The 20,466-nt window shown below is 52.4% G+C and overlaps 1 protein-coding gene across 1 annotated transcript in view; it reads right to left on the bottom strand.

Moving 5' to 3' along the window:
• Nucleotides 1-20,466, bottom strand: part of PSME4 (proteasome activator subunit 4) — a 1,396,200-nt gene that overhangs the window by 515,302 nt on the left and 860,432 nt on the right. The window lies entirely within an intron of this gene.

Genomic DNA, 20,466 nt, shown 5'->3' with positions numbered 1-20,466 from the left:
CACCTGGCTATCCAGGCAGTAGTGTTTCGCAAACGTGTGCAAAGAAGCCCACGTTGGAGCCTGACAGATATCCACCACCGGTACGCCACGTGCTAACGCAGTGGTAGCAGCTTTCCCCCTAGTAGAATGAGCGCTCAAGCCCTCGGGAGGCTGCTTGTTCGCCAAAGCGTAGCATATTTTTTATACAAAGAACGACCCAGCGCGAAATGGATCGTTTCTGCACTGCCTGACCCTTCTTCGCACCAACGTACCCAACAAAGAGTTGGTCGTCCTCCCGGAACTCTTTAGTGCGGTCAAGGTAGAACGATAACGCTCTTTTTGGGTCCAGTCGATGGAGATGCTCCTCTTCTTTAGAGGGATGAGGTGGTGCAAAGAAGGTGGGCAGGGTGATATTTTGACCCAGATGGAAAGGGGTCACCACCTTGGGGAGGAAAGAGGCACGAGTTCTGAGAACTACTTTTTCAGGAAAGATTGTGAGATACGGCAGTTTTGATGACAAAGCCTGTAACTCACTAACTCTTCTAGCAGATGTAATTGCCACCAAAAAGGCTGTCTTAATAGTGAGCAGCCGAAGAGGACAATTATGCAAGGCTCAAAGGGAGCACTACTAAGGAAGGTAAGAACCAAATTAAGATCCCATTGGGGCATAACGAAAGGCACAGGCGGGAATAGATGTACAAGCCCTTTCAAAAACCTCTGTACTATTGGTGATTTAAACAGAGATGGTTGATCGGGCAACTGAAGAAAAGCCGATAAGGCTGCAAGATAGCCCTTGAGAGTCCCCAAAGAGGAACCCTGCTGGGCGAGAGACAAAATAAACAAAAGGATGTTAGACAGAGAAGAAGAAAGAGGATCAATAGACCTCTCTGAACAATATGAAACAAAGCGTTTCCAACGGCAGGCGTAGATCGACTTAGTAGAAGGACGCCTGGCTGCCAGAATGACATCACAGACCTCGGGAGGGAGGTCATAAACCATCAACTGTCGCCGCTCAATCTCCACGCATGAAGGCGCAGAGTTGACAGGTTCGGGTGGAGAACCTTCCCCTGCTCCTGCAACAGAAGATCCTCCTGAAGAGGCAGCCTGATTGGAGGACTGATGCTCATTTTGAGAAGCTCTGGATACCAAACTCTCCGTGCCCAATCCGGAGCCACTAGGATTACCTTGGTCCGGTCGTTCTTGATTTTCTTGAGAACTCTGGGCAGAAGTGGTATAGGCGGAAAAGCGAACAGGAGGCCTGAACTCAACTCGCGATGAAAAGCGTTGCCTAGCGATAGCCCCCTTGGAAACTCCAATGCGCAAAACTGCTGACATTGCGTGTTCTCTGCGGAGGAGAACAGATCTAACCAAGGCTCTCCCCACTGCTGAAAGAGTCCTTGCGCCACCTCCGGATGGAGACATCATTCGTGATCCTCTAAGCATTTTCGGCTGAGTTCGTCTGCTCTGGCGTTCAGAGAACCTGCCAGATGTTGAACCACCAGGGTCATGCCCTGCTGTTCCAGCCACGTCCAGAGACGTAAAGCCTCCTGACAAAGGGTCCACGACCCCACACCGCCCTGCTTGTTGCAGTACCACATTGCGGTAGTGTTGTCCGTGAACACCTGCATCACCTTCCCTTTCACAACAGGAAGAAATGCTTTTAATGCTAGCTGGATCGCCCAGAGCTCCAACAAGTTGATGTGAAGCCCGGATTCCGCCGGAGACCAGTGACCTCTGATCTCCACCTCCCCCAGATGGCCGCCCCATTCCAGAAGTGACGCATCTGTCACCACCGTTAGATCTGGTTGGGGAAAGGAGAGGGGTCTGCCCTTGACCCACTCGCAGTTCACTAACCACCACTGCAGATCTTTTGCAGTCCTCTCCGAGCTCTGAACCACGTCGGTAAGATTTCCCTGATGCTGTGCCCATTGGAACTTCAGGCCCCACTGCAGAGCCCTCAAGCGCCATCTGGCATGCTTGACCAACAGGATGCAGGAAGCCATGAGTCCCAGCAGCCTCAGAGTCTGTCTCACTGAGATCCAGGATAGAGGCCGAAACATCGGAATCATAACCTGAATATCCTGAACCCGCTGATCGGGAGGATAAGCCCGATACTGCACTGTGTCCAGAACAGCTCCGATGAAAGAGAGCTTCTGAGAGGGAGTCAGGTGTGACTTCGGCACATTTATAGTGAACCCCAGCAAATGCAAGAGTTCCGCCATCATCTGGAGGTGGGTGACGAGAGCCTGGGGCGTAGGAGCCTTCAACAGTCAATCGTCTAGGTAGGGGAAGACTGAAATCCCTGACCTGCGCAAATGAGCTGCCACCACCGCCATCCCCTTTGTGAACACCCGAGGGGCACTGGTGAGACCGAAAGGAAGCACGGTAAACTGAAAGTGCTCGTGGCCCACCTTGAACCGCAAGTAACGCCTGTGGCTTGGCAGGATAGGAATATGGAAATATGCATCCTGCAAATCCAACGCTACCATCCAGTCTCCTTGGTTTGGGCAGACAAAACCTGAGCAAGAGTGAGCATCTTGAATTTCTCCTTCTTGAGGAAGAGATTGACGTCCCTTAAATCCAAGATAAGGCGAAGGCCTTTGTTCTTTTTGGGAATCAGAAAGTAGCGGGAATAACAACCACTGCCTACTTCTGATATTGGGACTCTTTCTATGGCTCCCTTAGCCAAGAAAGCCATAACTTGCTGGCGGAACAAAGCTAGATGGTCCTCCATCAGCCATTCCTTTGTCGGAGGGATAGAAGGAGGGAAAGACTGGAAGGGAAGGGAGTAGCCCTTCCGTATGATCTGCAGGACCCACTTGTCCGTGATGATGGAAAGCCAGTGAGGGAGATGAAAACGAATCCTCCCTCCAACTGGACGGACATGATCCTGCAGAACCACACTAGGAGGGCTTGGGCGCAGTGGAGGGGGGGCTGTGTGGCGGCCGACCTCTGGCCAGACCCTCTGGGTCTGATGGTTCCACGACCACGTCCTCTTCCGGGATGCTCTGAAGGCTGAGGACGGTGGCTAAACTGTGGCTGGCGTAGTACCACACCCCTTCCGAAGCCTCGAAAGGGGAGAAAGACAGACTGCTGTTGTGCCGGTGCTGACAGGCCCAAGGATCTGGCCGTGGCTCGAGAATCCTTGAACCTCTCAAGCACGGAGTCTGCCTTTTGGCCAAAAAGGCGAGAGCCATCAAAGGGCATGTCCATCAAGCTGGACTGGACATCCCCAGAAAAACCAGTAGAACGTAGCCAGGCGTGGCGACGTAGGGCCACCGACGATGAAATCGCTCTGCCCAGCGAGTTGGTCGTGTCGAAGCCACACCGGATCGTAAACTTGGCTGCATATCTCCCATCCTTAACAGCCTGGGTGAGAGTGTCCCGTACACCCTCCGGGACCTGGGGCAGCACTTGCGCCACCGTATCCCATAAAGTATGGGAATAACGTCCCAATAGGCAAGAGGTGTTTACGGACCTCAATGCCAGGCTGGTGGAAGAAAACATCTTCTTCCCAAGCTGATCCAGCCTCTTGGATTCCCTATCCGGGGAGCGGAAGGGAAGGCACTAGGGGAAGTAGAGGCTTGGCCAACCAAGCTCTCAGGAGTGGGGTGTTGTGTCAGGAAACTAGGGTCGGTGGGTGCGGGTCTATGGCGGCAGCCGACCGTCCTATTCACAGGAGCCCCTGTGCTGGGTTTGGACCACGTACCCAGAAGGACGTCTGTAAGAGCCTCATTGAAGGGCCACAATGGCTCCGATGTTTACACCCCTGGCTGAAGCACTTCTGTCAGGATATTCGTCCTGACTGGCACCGTAGGCAAATCTAGGTCCAAGACCTCAGCTGCCCTACGCACCACCATAGCGAAAGAAGCCCCCTCCTCCGTAGCCACATTAGGAGGAGAGAGCATACCAGTATCTGGAGATGTGTCCAGTCCACTGGCCTCCCCTAGATCCTCATACCAGTCCTGTTGCAATCCAGATTCTAAAGTGTCCTCAGACCCCTCCCATTCCTCTCCTGCGTCTGGCTGTTCTAAATAATGCTCAGACAATGATCTGGGCCAAATTGGCTCAGTCGGAGTCGACGTCGTACGACGTCGCTCCAGCTCTGGATCATCCGGAATAAGGATGAGGCTGCAGGTGGCGGAATCGTCGAAGTCGGACCCGGCGCCAAAGGAGGTCGACTGTGAGAGACCAGCGCCGGTCCAAGTCCGGTATCGGATCCTGGGGTCTCCAACGGCGCCGAAGCCGCCGGCATCGAATCCGAAGGGGCCCCTGCTGACCCCGTGGGGCCTGAAGACCCACCTGAGGGTGCAGCCCGCTCAAAAACAAGACGCATTGCCTCGTAGAATTCTTTTATCTGAGCGGGGGTCGATCCGGTCCCCGGAAAGGGGGGAAGATGCAGAGTCGACCCTGGCGACGGCTCAGCAGAACCGCACTCGGAAATGTCGACGTTCCCTAGATGCCTCGTCGGCCAACGGGTGTGGTGAAGACGAAGTCCGCTAGGACTTCTTCTTCTTGTGCCTCTTACCTTCGGAAGACCTTGAATGCGAGGAAGAGGACCTGGGGCTCCGGGAGCGGTGCCGCGACCTCCTCCTACTGCAGGACCGTGACCTCCACAGAGTTGCGCCGACCGACAATGAATGTCGGGCCGCAAGAAGCTTAAGGGATCTCTCCCTCAAGGCCTTCGGCGCCATGGCCCGACAGTCGGAGCACGAGGTGGAATCGTGGTCCTTCTTCAGACACCAAAGAAACTCGGTGCGGATCAGTCACCGACATGGTGCGATGACACACTCTACACGGCTTGAATCCTGTCTTTCTCGAAGACATGACTCCAAACAGTCGAAAAAGCATTGTCAAACCGCCGAAGCAGGGTAGCTCTTTCCAAAACTGCGCTTAACAGGCGCGGAAGGAAAAGAACTGACGTACGCGCACAGGGACAGCGTCTATGTAGACAACTGTGACGTCATAGATGGCTCCAACGATGCACGCGGAGCTGGTCGACACACGTGGGGCTAATCGACGCACGCGGATCCGAACGACGCCGCCTGACGGCGCGAGTTGCAGGGTACTGCTCAGAAAAAACTCCGGATTCGAAGCTGACGCCAGGGAATTCTAAGGTAAGGAAGCTGCAGCTAGAAGTCTCTATCAGATGTAACAAGAACATCTTTTTCTATATAAAATCCTATTGGTCTGGAGTTAAGTCATTGAGTGTGTGTTTCTTCTATTACTTGTGTGTGTACAACAAATGCTTAACACTACCCTCTGATAAGTCTACCTGCTTGACCACTCTACCACAAATAGGGCATTTGTATTATCTATTTTTGCCTTTGTCAAGCCTCTGGGGAATCACTGGACTCTGTGCAAACTATATCTCATTTTGATATAGTATGTACAGAGCCAGCTTCCTACGTTGGTGGATCAGCGGTGAGGTCTACGACTTTGCATTTGCTGGACTACTCAGCCAATACCTGATCACACAACAAAATTCCAAAATTGCCTCTAGAAAAACAGATTTTTGAATTTGACTATTTTTTCTAAAAAAAAAATGTAAAGTCCTGCTAGGGCCTTGGTTAAGTACCCTTAACATTTCTTTTTAGATTTAAAAGTAATTTTAAGTTAGGGATTTAGTAACTAAAAGTAGTTTTAGTTCTAAAAGTAATCCCCAACTTTAGTAACAAAAAATGAGTAGCTCAGAGGATATGGTGATGGAACTCGACCTCACCCCTTACCTCCATCTTGGGATGAGAGAGTTAAGGAATCTGTGCAGCCTCAAGAAAATCAAAACAGGTTCCCACCCTACAAAGGTCAAGCTCCAGGAGCTCTTGGCACAGTATGCAAGGGACCACCCTACTGAGGAGAGAGAGCATAAGCACTGGGGTCCTGGTTAGCAGGATCCCAGTGACACAGTCAAACACACTGATATCAGGTAGAATTTGGGGGTAATACGCCAATAGGAGAGTACTTTCCTACAATAGGTACCAGGGGGTACCATTTACTCGGGTCTTACAGGGGGCTGAAGTGCCTGGTCACTTAGGGATCAAGTGACCAGGTGTCTTGTTTTAGGGAAGTGACACTGGCACTGGGTACCTGCTTATCAATTAATAATGACATACAATTATTTCAATCATCTGGTTAGTTATTTATGTGAATAACATTATTGCTCTAACCCATCCCGCTTACCGCTGTGCAGAAGACCGCCAACACACCGCTGCGGCGGCAGAATTCCACTACAGCTATTACGACCCACAGCCTGGAATCTGCCAAAATCCAGACACCCACACAAGTCCGCCACACCAAAGGTCAGTGATAAACTGGCGATAACAAAACCGACAGTGACACGCCAACAGGCATACGCCCACACTATCACGACCCACGAATCCACGCGACGGTCTTTCAACCGCGGTATTCCATTGGCGGTACACACCGCTGCGCACAAAATACACACACATTTACAAAACACAACCACATTGGACAATTCGAAGTACACACACCTGATGCACATACACACACCACTCCCACACACCCAATCCAATATAAAACACACACCTACATCACCCACAAACCCTTACGACCAAAATTGAGAAAGAAGCCCAGAGAGAGACACCACCAGAAACAACACTAGCATCCACAGGCACACAACACCATCACACACACACAACATCCACACACCTCAGACAACACACACAAACACATCCTCTCACACATCACAACCAACACCACCTCACACATCACCCACACCACATCATGGCACCTCAATGACACCCCAGGTTGTCTGAGGAGGAGCTCAGGGTCATGGTGGAGGAAATCATCCGGGTAGAGCTATAGCTATTCGAATCACAGGTGCAGCACACCTCCATTGCAAGGAAGATGGAGCTATGGTGTAGAATCGTAGACAGGGTCAATGCAGTGGGACAGCATCCAAGAACACGGGATGACATCAGGAAGAGGTGGAACGACCTTCGGGGGAAGGTGCGTTCCGTGGTCTCAAGACACCAGATTGCAGTACAGAGGACTGGCGGCGGACCCTCACCTCCTCTTCCACAACTAACAACATGGGAGGAGCAAGTCTTGGCTATACTGCATCCTGAGGGCCTCGCAGGAGTAGCAGGAGGAATGGACTCTGGTAAGTCAAATCTTAACTATTACATCCCCCACCCTACCTGCATGCTATCACATACCCCACCCTCACCCCCATCACTCCAACACCTCACAAATGTCCCACTATCACAACCCACACATCCCAACACCGAGCCCTGCATGCAGCACCAAAGCATGGACACCCATCACCAAAGCACGTCCAATACCTATACCCACACACACCCCAAACCAAATATCACTCAAGGTCCTAGAAAAGAATGCAAGCAGTGGAGTTCAGGGTCACCCACCCATTGCACATGATGGCATACACAGATGCAATAATCATGCCTTTACACCCCTGCAGAACCCCTACCCAACGTCACCGTACAGGAAGTTCCAGACATGTCCACACCCCCCACAGAAGCGTCCCACAGTGATTACAGCAGCTCTGTCCAACTGGATCAAGATGACCAGCCCGGCCCATCTGGGACCTCGGGACAGTCGGTTCCCCTGACACTGGCACATGCCACCACAGAGCCTCCCCCCTCAGGAAACACCAGCACAGCACCCACCAGCGGACCCATCCCTCTGTCCCCAGGACACGTCAAGCAGCAGTGTGTCCACCACTACAGGGAACCCAGGCAAACCCACCACCCAAAGAAAATCAGGGACCCTGGGGCAGTGGGAGTGGGCACACGGTTCAGGGGACAGAGGCACAGGAAAACCGGGGAACTGGGAGGACTGCTGTGCGACAGGGGGAGGACAGGCCCAGGGAACCCACTCTCCACGTGACCCTCTCCAACATCATGGGAGCGTACCATCATTCCCAGGAGACGATGGCAACGGTACTGGGCAACTTTCAGGAGACCCAGTGGCTGCAGGAGGAACACTATCTGGGGATCAGGGAGGACCTGAAGTCCATCAACACCACCCTGGTCACCATTGTAGGGGTGCTGAAGGACCTTGTGAACACCAGGAGGAACACTGTGGCACAACAAGGGGCCCCTGACACTAGCCTGGATGATGAACAGCCCACCACCTCTGCCGGCGCTAGGGGACAGGAGGCACCGCCACAGGACCACCACACCAGCACCCCACCCCCTGCAGATGGAGAACCACCTCACAAACGGTCCCTGAGATCCAGGACAAAGACAGAGATCAACGCCAAGACCCCGCCAGGAAATGAGACCGCCCTGAATGTCATCCTTCTGTCCCACTTTGTCACCCTGTCCATCCTTAAACTGCCATTGCTCCACTTCCTATGCCCCTTTGGACAATGCACCTATGAAACAAATAGACTGGACTCTGCCATGGACATTCCTCCACCATCACCCTGACCATTTTACAACCCCCTCTACTAATTAGCACTGTAATAAACACCCTTGAATCGCAAAACAATCTTGAGTCAGTCTGTGCTTTCACAAATGTGTATTTGCAATAACTATGGAATATAGCAATGTCAATTGTATTGTCAACATACCAATGTAACACAGCTGTAGTCCATGAGGTAATATAGCAAAGGTCACACAGTAGGACTCACATCTGTGAAATGGAAAGGCAAAGTGACAAGTCAGGGTCCATACAGTGGGTAAATGTGACAAACTTATGCTAGCTCCAACAATAGTATGAGATGTGGGATGCAGTGACATCTTCTTACCTGTGTCTCACTGGAAGTATTGCTGGATAACGTTGTTTCTGTTGTTGATATCCTCTTCTTCTGCCTCCTCTTCTTCACTGTCCACAGGCTCCACAGCTGCCACAAGACCTCCTTCTGGACCATCCTCCTGCAGAAAAGGCACCTGTCATCGCAAAGACAGGTTGCGCAGCATACAGCAGGCCACAATGATCTGGCACACCTTCTTTGGTGAGTAGCAGAGAGAACCACCTGTCATATGGAGGCACCGGAACCTGGCCTCCAGGAGGCCGAAGTTCCTTTCAATCACTCTCCTAGTTTGCCCATGTGCCTCATTGTAGCGTTCCTCTGCCCTTGTCCTGGGATTTCTAACTGGGGTCAGTAGCCATGACAGGTTAAGGTACCCAGAGTTACCTGCAAATTTCGAGGGACAACTGTTAAACACACACTAACTCTTAGGCACAACCCCAGACCCAGACAACTATTCACAGGGTATGGGCTCCTTGTCCTCACCTATTAGCCACACACAGTGCCTCTGGAGTTGCCCCATCACATAAGGGATGCTGCTATTCCTCAGAATGTAAGCGTCATGCACTGAGCCAGGAAACTTGGCATTCACATGGGAGATGTACTGGTCGGCCAAACACACCATGTGCACATTCATGGAAAGGTAGCTCTTCCGGTTTCTGTACACCGGTTCACTCCTGCGGGGGGTACCAAGGCCACATGTGTCCCATCAATGGCACCAATGATGTTGGGGATATGTCCCAGGGCATAGAAGTCACCTTTCACTGTAGGCAAATCCTCCACCTGAGGGAACACGATGTAGCTGCGCATGTGTTTCAGCAGGGCAGACAACACTCTGGACAACACGTTTGAGAACATAGGCTGGGACATCCCTGATGCAATGGCCACTGTAGTTTGAAAAGACCCACTTGCCAGGAAATTGAGTACTGACAGGACCTGCACTAGAGGGGGGATCCCTGTGAGATGGTGGATTGCTGACATCAGGTCTGGCTCCAACTGGGCACACAGTTTCAGGATTGTTGTACGATTAAGTCTGTAGGTGACTATTACATATCTCTCTTCCACTGTCGACAGGTCCACCAGCGGTCTGTACACAGGAGGATGCCGCCATCTCATCACCTGCCCCAGCGGACGTGCCCTATGGACGAGAACAGCGAGCAGAGAGTCAGCCAACACGGAGGTATTACAAAAAGTCTTTAGCACACATTTGTCAATCCGCAATGTGCCTGTTACTGTGTGTATGCAAGGCCTAGATAGGTGTGACGCAGTTAGTATTAATGCCATGTGGCCCCCTGAAATGGCGGCTGCCTGACCTGCAAGGTGGGACAAGGGGATATGATGTAACTGCGCTGGCTTTCTACACCGTTGCGGTAGGTGGTCGAAGACCACAGCGCAATCCTGCATTGGTTAACATTGGACCCTATGGGTCTGAGGAGCCAATCACAATGTACGTAGGCGGTGACGGTACACACTGAGCCCTGCATGAGCGGACAGTAAGTGTATGTGCGTCAGGGCACGTGGGCCAATGACTGTGACGGTCTGGACGGTTAAAGTTTTTCCTGTTCCCCTGTACTATTCCTCTAGGTCAGCACCTACCAGAAGAAGATATATGGCGTGCCATCGCCAAGGGCATCCAGACCCTGGGGGTCCACCACAGACGGAGCACCCACTGCCGGAAAAGATGGGAGAATATTCGCCGCTGGAGCAAGAAGACGGCGGAGTCCTCGCTGGGGATGGCCTCCCAACGTGGGAGGGGTGCCCGTCGCACCATGACCCCCCTGATGTTCCGGATCCTGGTGGTGGCGTATCCGGAGTTGGATGGGCGCTTGAGGGCATCACAACAGCCATAAGAGGGTGAGTACTGTCACATACATCTGACTCTGCGCCCATTACAAGGTGTCTGGGTGGGGGAGGTGGGCAGTGGGTTCCCCTAGGCCAACGCGAGCTTTGTACGCAAAGTCAGCTTTGTGAGGCAGGCTATGTGGCACCCCAACCCCACCAGTGGTAAGAGCCATCTACACCTAGTAAGGCTCCTGTGACTTCCATGTGTGCAGCAATCGGGCATAGGCCTTGTACCCCATGGCCCTGTGAATAATCTAGGAACTATAAGTGCATGGCGTAGTGCAGAGGGCTGCTGTGTCTGTAGTGTCCGCCAACGGTAGTGGTACTGCATACACTGAACATGTCTTTCTTCTGTCCCCCCCCCCCCTTTTTGTGATCTCCCTGTTCTTGTGTGAAACAGCATCATTAGGCGGAGGAGCAGTGGCACCGGAGCAGGAACGAGCTGCATCCCACTTGGCCCTGGAGGGCGAGACAACGGAGTCTGAAGCCACCAGTTGGACGGAGGGCGAGGGGAGCTCCACGGCGGGGACAAGAGCAGAGACCAGCGACACCGACTTCTCCTTTGATGGGAGCTCCCTTGCGGTGGTGGGCCCCTCCTGCCTCCGCATCAACAGGTACAGCCGCCACCCCCCTACCAGCACCCCCTCCCAGCAGCCCCTCAGCGAGTGTCCCGTGGCCGCTCACCCAGGAGGGTGGGCATCTCCTTCGCCCCAGGCACCTCAGGCCATGCCCCAGTCAGCCATGCTGCCTTCAGTGAGGAGGCTACTGACCTCCTGAGATCCCTCACTATTGGACAATCAACCATTCTGAATGCCATCCAGGGTGTTGAGAGGCATTTGCAACAAACAAATGCATACCTGGAGGGCATTCATTCTGGCGTGGCAGCCCAACAGAGAGCATTTCAGGCTCTGGCCTCAGCACTGATGGCAGCCATTGTCCCTGTGTCCAGCGTCACCCTCCAACCTCCTCCACCCAGGCCCAATCTCCTGTACCTCAGCCTATCCCAAGCACACCATTAGACCAGCATGCACACACCTCAACACACAAGGGTGGCTCAGGCAAACATAAGCACCACACATCCCACAGGCACTCACACAAGCATCATACCCATGCAGACATACCAACATCCACTGCCTCCACTGTGTCCCCCTCCTTCACGTCTCCTTCCTTCCTCCCTGTCTCGTTTCCACTCACACATGCATGCACTACATCTTCAGCCACTACTTCCATCACCAGCACGCCCATCACCACACAACGCTCATGTGCACTCACCACCCCCACTACCATTCACACATCCCCAGTGTCCTCTCCCAGTGTGTCAGTGAGCCCTCCTCCCAAAGTACACAAACGCAGGCACACACCCATCCAACAGCCATCCACCTCACAACAGCCTCCAGCCCATGCACCTTCACCCAAATTCAGCAAACGTACATCTCCTACAACCACTACCTCTTCCTCTACTCTCAAACCCCCTCCATCTACCCGTCCCAGTGTGTCTAAAAAAGTTTTCCTGGCTAATATTGACCTCTTCCCTACACCTCCCCCCCGTCTGTCCCCTAGGGCCAGCTATCCAGGTCCCAACCCAGCACCTCAGCCACCACATCACCAGGCACAGTGGTGCCAGCAACTGCGGGCTATTCGAGTGCGCCAACCAACAGGGCTGCCAGTGTGCCACAGAGCGAGGGCAAGGACATTCCACCACCTGCAAAATTTAAGAAGTTGCCCACATCCCGGAGGGAGAAGCCGAAAACACCTGCCACCAAGGGCTCAGGGAAAACGAAAGGGGATGGTGGCAAGACAGCAGCGCCACCATCCAAGGTGGAGAAGGGCCAGAAAATAAAGGGCAGGTCAGGAGAGGGCATGGTGGCACCGACAATTTGACCAGTGTCACACCTTCAGTTCACTGCCACCTGCACCGCCACCAGCACCGCTGTCATTGAGCCCGCTACCAGCACCGCAGTCACTGAGGCTGCCACCAGCACCCCTGCCACCGAGCCCGCCACCAGCACCGCAGCCACTGAGGCCACCACCAGCACTGCCGCCACAGAGCCCGCCGCCAGCCACGATACCACAGAGCCCGCCTCCAGCCACGATACCACAGAGCCCGCCGCCAGCACCGCCGCCACAGAGCCCGCCGCCAGCCACGATGCCACACAGCCCGCTGCCAGCCACGATACCACAGAGCCCGCCGCCAGCCACGATACCACAGAGCCCGCCTCCAGGCACGATACCACAGAGCCCGCCGCCAGCCACGATGCCACAGAGCCCGCCGCCAGCCACGATGCCACAGAGCCCGCCGCCAGCCACGATGCCACAGAGGCCGCCGCAAGCACTGCCGCCACAGAGCACGCTGCCAGCCACGATGCCACAGAGCCCGCCACCAGCACCGATGCCACAGAGCCCGCTGCAAGCACCGCCGCTACGGAGCCCGCCGCCGCCAGCCACGATGCCACAGAGCCCGCCGCCAGCCACGATGCCACAGAGCCCGCCGCCAGCCACGATACCACAGGGCCCGCCGCCAGCCACGATACCACCGGGCCCGCCGCCAGCCACGATACCACCGGGCCCGCCGCCAGCCACGATACCACCGGGCCCGCCGCCAGCCACGATACCACAGGGCCCGCCGCCAGCCACGATACCACAGGGCCCGCCGCCAGCCACGATGCCACAGAGCCCGCCGCCAGCCACGATGCCACACAGCCCGCCGCCAGCAACGATGCCACACAGCCCGCCGCCAGCACCGATGCCACACAGCCCGCCGCCAGCACCGATGCCACACAGCCCGCCGACAGCACCGATGCCACACAGCCCGTCGCCAGCACCGATGCCACAGAGCCCGCCGCCAGCACAGATGCCACAGAGCCCGCTGCAAGCACCTCCAGCGGCCCAGTGACATCCTGAGCCTGTGGCACCACGGCAGTCATGGCTGCCATCCCCAGTGGTCAGTCGCCCGAGGCTGGTGGTCAGTTCCAGGAGCCAGGCCAGCTTCCATGATGGACGACTTTCAGTGGAGAAAGGCATCCACTACCTGAGTCCTTGGCGGGATGAAGCACTCTGGGCACAAAGCCCCCTCCAGAACCAGTGGAGAAAGGCATCCACTACCTCAGTCCTTGGCAGGATGAAGCACTCTGGGCACAAAGCCCCCTCCAGAACCAGTGGAGTATCTCATCCACTACCTCAGTCCTTGGCAGGATGAAGCACTCGGGCACAAAGCCCCCTCCAGAAGCAGTGGAGTATCTCACCCACAACCTCAGTCCTTGGCAGGATGAAGCACTCTGGGCACAAAACCCCCTCCAGAACCAGTGGAGTATCTTATCCATTACCTCAGTCCTTAGCAGGATGAAGCACTCTGGGCACAAAGCCCCATCCAGAACCAGTGGAGAAAGACATCCACTACCTCAGTCCTTGGCAGGATGAAGCACTCTGGGCACAAAGCCCTCTCCAGAACCAGTGGAGACTGTTATCCACTTGAGAGACTGTGGCTTTGCACTCCCCAGGATAAAGCAGATTGCAAACCACCCACTGGAGAGACTTGAGAGACTGTGGCTTTGCACTCCCCAGGATAAAGCAGTGGGCATGGAGACCCCCTCGTGAGCAGTGGCATCGTGTACTCATCAGGCTGAGGTGCCCCCCCACCCCTATCCCTGAGGTGCCTATTCCTCATTTCTATCTAATGCCCCTACAGTGTTCTCTCCATTTGAAGTCTGGTGTCCTGGGTGGGCCTAGCCCATGCCTTTTGGGACTCTAATCCACAGACGATGTTTGAGTAGTATCCGGACTTGTGTACTTGGTGTACATATTTGTATTTACTGAATTTTGAAATTTCACTATCTGATTTTGATTGATTACATTTGTTCACATCAATTCCTTTTGTCCCTGCGTTTTTGAAGGGGGTGGTGATATGTAATGTTGCTGCATGTATTTGTGAGTATGGTGTTGTGGGTGGGGGTGTTGTGTGTGTGTCACTCTCTTTTACCCCCCGTGTTGTAGGTGCAGTACTCACTGTGGTAGTCGCCGTCAACTTTGGTGCTCCTGATAGAGGAGCAGGAATACCATTGCAGGGAGTATCTGGAGTTCTGGCTCCATGGCGTCCTGGTTCCTCGTGGGGTGTGGAGAGGGGAGTGTTTTCCCTTCCAAGTCCTGTTTCTGCCGTGTTTTTGTTTGCGTTGGTTCTGCCCCAGAAAAGGTGGCGGATGGCCGGGTTGTGATAGGGTGGGCGGTACTTTGTCTTCCGCCTGTCTGTTGGCGGTGACCGCCACGCTGTTTGTTTGTACCGCCATGGTCGGTCTGAGTGTTAAAGTGGCTGTCTATGTTGGCGGTTTCCGCCATGGTCGTGATTAAATTTTTTTTTCCGCCGGTCTGTTGCCGGTATTACTTCCGTTTTAACACCGACCGCCAGGGTTGTAATGAGGGCCTTTATTTGATGCAGTGTTTTGTAATGTTATCAAAAAAACATTAAAGCTTTGGCTGTCATCCTCATCAAAGTTCTAAAAAGTAAGGGTACATCTTTCACTGGTGATGGCAAAACTATTTGCCATTAAAAATGATTTTATTTTTCTTAAAAAAATAAAAATAAAAAAAATAAAAGGTTGGTGTAGGAAGTTGGCTCTGTATGTACTATTTCAAAGTAAGAAATAGCATGCACAGAGTCCAAGGGTTCCTCTTAGAGGTAAGATAGGGGCAAAAAGAGATAATTCTAATGCTCTATTTTGTGGTAGTGTGGTCGAGCAGTAGGCTTATCAGAGGGTAGTGTTAAGCATTTGTTGTACACACACCGGCAATAAATGAGGAACACACACTCAAAGACAATTCCAGGCCAAAAGGTTTTTGTATAGAAAAATATATTTTCTTAGTTTATTTTAAGAACCACAGGTTCAAGATTTACAAGTAATACTTCAAATGAAAGGTATTTTACTTAGGTAACTTAGGAACTTTGAATCAGCAAAATAGCATGTACAGTTTTCACAAAAATGGCAATAAGCTATTTTAAAACTAGACACACTGCAATTTTCAACAGTTCCTGGGGGAGGTAAGTGTTTGTTAGTTTTGCAGGTAAGTAAACCACCTACAGGGTTCAAAGTTGGGTCCAAGGTAGCCCACCGTTGGGGGTTCAGGGCAACCCCAAAGTTACCACACCAGCAGCTCAGGGCCGGTCAGGTGCAGAGGTCAAAGTGGTGCCCAAAACGCATAGGCTTCAATGGAGAAGGGGGTGCCCCGGTTCCAGTCTGCCAGCAGGTAAGTACCCGTGTCTTCGGAGGGCAGACCAGGGGAGTTTTGTAGGGCACTGGGGGGGACACAAGTTAGCACAAAAAGTACACCCTCAGCCGCACGGGGGCGGCCGGGTGCAGAGTGCAAACAGGCGTCGGGTTTGCAATGGAGTTCAATGGGAGACCCAGGTGTCTCTTCATCGAAGCAGGCAGGCAAGAGGGGGGGGGATCCTTGGGGTAGCCACCACCTGGGCAAGGGAGAGGGCCACCTGGGGGTCGCTTCTGCACTGGAGGTCAGATCCTTCAGGTCCTGGGAGCTGCGGGTGCAGTGTCTTTACCAGGCGTCGGGTTCTTAGAAGCAGGCAGTCACGGTCAGGGGGAGCCTCTGGATTTCCTCTGCAGGCGTCGCTGGAGGGGCTCAGTGGGGTCAACTCTGGCTACTCACAGGGTCGCAGTCGCCGGGGATTTCTCCCTGTAGTGTTGTTTCTCCGCAGGTCGAGCCGGGGGCGTCGGGTGCAGACTGCAAAGAGTGGGGAGACAGGCCGGTAGGGCTGGGGCCAAAGCAGTTGGTGGCTCCGTCTTCTCTGCAGGGCTTTCAGGTCAGCAGTCCTTCTTCGTCTTCAGGTTGCAGGAATCTAGTTTCCTAGGTTCTGGGGTGCCCCTAAATACTGAATTTAGGGGGGTGTTTAGGTCTGGGAGGGCAGTAACCAATGGCTACTGTCCTTGAGGGTGGCTACACCCTCTTTGTGCCTCCTCCCTGAGGGGAGAGGGCACATCCTAATTCCTATTGGGGGAATCCTCCAAAATCAAGATGGAGGATTTCTAAAGGCAGAGGTCACCTCAGCTCAGGACACCTTAGGGGCTGTCCTGACTGACTGGTGGGTGACTCCTCCTTGTTTTTCTCATTATCTCCCCTGGACTTGCCGCCAAAAGTGGGGGCTGTGTCCAGGGGGCGGGCATCTCCACTAGCTGGAGTGCCCTGGGGCATTGTAACCCAAAGCCTGAGCCTTTGAGGCTCACTGCTAGGTGTTACAGTTCCTGCAGGGGGGAGGTGTGAAGCACCTCCACCCAGAGCAGGCTTTTGTTTCTGTCCTCAGAGAGCACAAAGGCCCTCAGCACATGGGGTCAGAAACTCGTCTCTCAGCAGCAGGCTGGCACAGACCAGTCAGTCCTGCACTGAACAATTGAGTAAAATACAGGGGGCATCTCTAAGATGCCCTCTGTGTGCATTTGTTAATAAATCCAACACTGGAATCAGTGTGGGTTTATTATTCTGAGAAGTTTGATACCAAACTTCCCAGTATTCAGTGTAGCCATTATGGAGCTGTGGAGTTCGTTTTTGACAAACCCCCAGACCATATACTTAATAATAAGGCCACAACTGTACTTACAATGTCTAAGAATAGACTTAGACACTGTAGGGGCATATTGCTCATGCAGCTATGCCCTCACCTGTGGTATAGTGCACCCTGCCTTAGGGCTGTAAGGCCTGCTAGAGGGGTGACATACATATGCCACAGGCAGTATTTTGTGGGCATGGCATCCTGAGGGGGATGCCATGTCGACTTTGCCTTTTTCTCCCCACCAACACACACAATCTACAATGGCAGTGTGCATGTGTTAGGTGAGGGGTCCCTTAGGGTGGCACAACATATGCTGCAGCCCTTAGGGACCTTCCCTGGTCACAGGGCCCTTGGTACCACTGGTACCTTTTATAAGGGACTTACCTGTGTGCCAATTGTGGAAACAATGGTATATTTTAGGTGAAAGATCACTGGTGCTGGGGCCTGGTTAGCAAAGTCCCAGCACACTTCTCAGTCAAGTCAGCATCAGTATCAGGCAAAAAGTGGGGGGTAATTGCAACAGGGAGCCATTTCCTTACAGTTGGTTATGGACATCATTTGGCAATTCTGTGTATAACTCACAAAGAACCCCTGCATCAGGTGTGAGAGATTGCCTCTTTTTGACATGGTTAGAAAATTAGTTACTTACCTGTAACTGTGGTTCTCCAGTACTGGTATCTTTCATAGATTCACATGCTTGAATCATCCAAGTCGTCGAGGTGGGAGCCTCATGGTAACTTCAAATACATACAGCAGTATGTGTTGCACTCTAGGCCCTAACAGCCCAAATAGGAACTTTTATAGGCTTTCCATGTTCACTTATAAAACGGAACCAAACTTGTGCCACAGCCAATCATCATCAACAACCTCTAGAATACTCCCAACAGAGGCTGTTTCCCTCAGATTCTCTAGTACAAGTGTGAAGCAGAAAGTTCATCTATAAGGGGAGCCTCTGAGGGGAGGAGGGTGGGTCACATGTGAATCTATGAAAGATACCAATACTAGAGAACCACAGTTACAGGTAAGTAACTAATTTTCTTCTCCAGTATTGGATCTTTCATAGATTCACATGCTTGAATTTGAGTAGCGAGCAGTAATATTGTATAACTAGGTACTAGCTGTATTATCATAATAACAACAATAATAATAATGAGTAATTCTACTCCTAGTCACTATTCAATAGCAATATACCAATGTTCACAGGAAGATAATAGGCACAATAACCATAATCATCAGCATCATGATAAGTATCAAGCTAGCTACAACAATAATAACCACAATAATCATTAAAAGTAGGAAAGTTAACCTTGACCTGATTAAGGAAACGTAATTCACATACCTTTTCATGGAAGGTGGGATGGCCAGAGAGGCTCACCTTAACTGAATAAATGCCTCAGCACTGCTTGCCCCACCGCTGTGTCCATGTTATTTGTCTCCTCGAAACAGTAGTGTCTTGTGAAAGTATGTTGGCTGGACCATGTGGCTGCTCTACAAATGTGCTGCAAGGGCACTCCCGCGAAGAGTGCTGCCGACGTGGCTACCGCCCTTGTAAAGTGGGCTCTCACCTTGCTGTGGAGCGATTTACCGGCTTGAGCATGACAGAATTTGATTCCCAGGCTGATCCACCTGGCAATAGTCTGTTTGGACACTGGGAAGCCCTTCCTCGCATCCCCAAATGCCACAAATAACTGGTCTGATTTGCGGATGTTCCACGCTTTTTTAAGGTAAAATTTAAAACATCTCTTAATATCCAACGAGTGAAACGCTTTTTCTGCTACCGTCTGTGGGTTAGGAAAAAAGGTTTTCAAAATGACTGGTTAATTCAAATAGAAACTTGAGGGCACTTTCAGAATATATTTAGGATTCGTCCTAAGAATTACGCCAATAGTGGTGAATTGAAGAAAAGGCTCTTTGATGGTGAAGGCCTGTATGTCAATTACTCTCTTAGCCGAAGTAAGAGCCAGCAACAACCCAGTTTTCCATGAGATGAATTTCAGTTCCGCCTTGTGTATTGGCTCAAAAGGAGGTTTCATGAGTTGCCCCAACACCACGTTTAGGGACCATAACGGTGGAGGGTAAAGCACCGGTGGAAAAGCTCGAAACAGACCCCTAAGAAATTGTTTCACAATCCTGGTGGAATATAACGAGGCAGTGTTTTGAGATCGGCGGTACCTTGAAATTGCTGCCACGTGCACTCGGATGGAGGAATACGACCAGACTTTGCCAAGTCCAACAAATACGGAAGTACTTGTTCCGGAATGAAGAGATAGGATGGATTCCTTCCGCAGGACACCACACACAAAAATGCTTCCTTTTCAGCCTGTAGGTCTTTTTGGTAGTGTCCTTCCTGGCCTTGGCTAGGATTGCCCTACAATCTGATGAGATGTCTAAAGTGGCGTATTCATTGAATTCAGGAGCCAGGCCGACGAGTGTAGAGATAACGGATCCGGATGCCTGACCTGGCCCTGGTGCATTGTCAACAGGGTTGGCGTCGGTCTGAGTAGCGTATGTGGCTGTTCCGAGAAAATGAGGAGTTCCGTGAACCACACCTGCCTGGGCCACTTGGGTGCTATTAGCAGAAGGCGACTTCCTTCTGTCTTCATCTTGCTGATGACCCTCGTTATCAGTGGGATCGGAGGAAAAGCATAGGCATAGACCCCTGACCTTCTAATCAAAATCACACTCCCTCACGACCCTTTTTGGGGAAGCCAGCTTGCAAAATAATGGCATTTCTTGTTCTTGTATGTGGCAAACAGATTGAGATTTGGTCTGCCCCATATCTGGAAGAGTTGGTCGAGAACCTCCTGGTCTAGTCCCCACTCGTGGTACGGGATAATCGTCCTGCTCAGGGTGTCCGCTATAATGTTGGTCTGTCCTGGCACGTGCTCCGCCCTCAGAGAACTGTTGTTTGCTATGGCCCATTTCCAGATGTTCTGAGCTTGTTGCGAGAGCTGTAGAGACATTGTGCCACCCTGCTTGTTTAGATAAAACATGCTCGTAGTATTGTCTGTCCTGATCAAAACATCTGAGTTTCGAAGCCTTGGTAAAAATGCCTTTAGAGACAAATCTATTGCCTTGAGCTCCAGCTGGTTTATGTGGAGTTGTTTGTCCTTTCAAGTGCAGATCTTGAAGGTGGGCGCCCCAATCCTCGAGGGACGCATCTGTTGTCACTATGTAGCGCGTTACCTGAGGAAGAAACAAGTAACCGCTGGACAAGTTGGCCGGTGTCGCCCACCAAGACATGGTGGTCTGCACTGCCGATGTAATGACCTCAAAGGAGCCCTGTATCTGAAGCCACTGAGCATCCAATTGCTCCTGTAGGGGTCGCATACATAGTCTGCTATTTGGGATCAGCGGA

The sequence above is a fragment of the Pleurodeles waltl genome, chromosome 5, assembly GCF_031143425.1.
Source record: "Pleurodeles waltl isolate 20211129_DDA chromosome 5, aPleWal1.hap1.20221129, whole genome shotgun sequence".
In the NCBI taxonomy this organism is placed as follows: Eukaryota; Metazoa; Chordata; class Amphibia; order Caudata; family Salamandridae; genus Pleurodeles; species Pleurodeles waltl.
The sequence above is the reverse complement of the archived record's forward strand: the minus strand, read 5'-3'. Positions and strand labels throughout refer to the sequence as shown.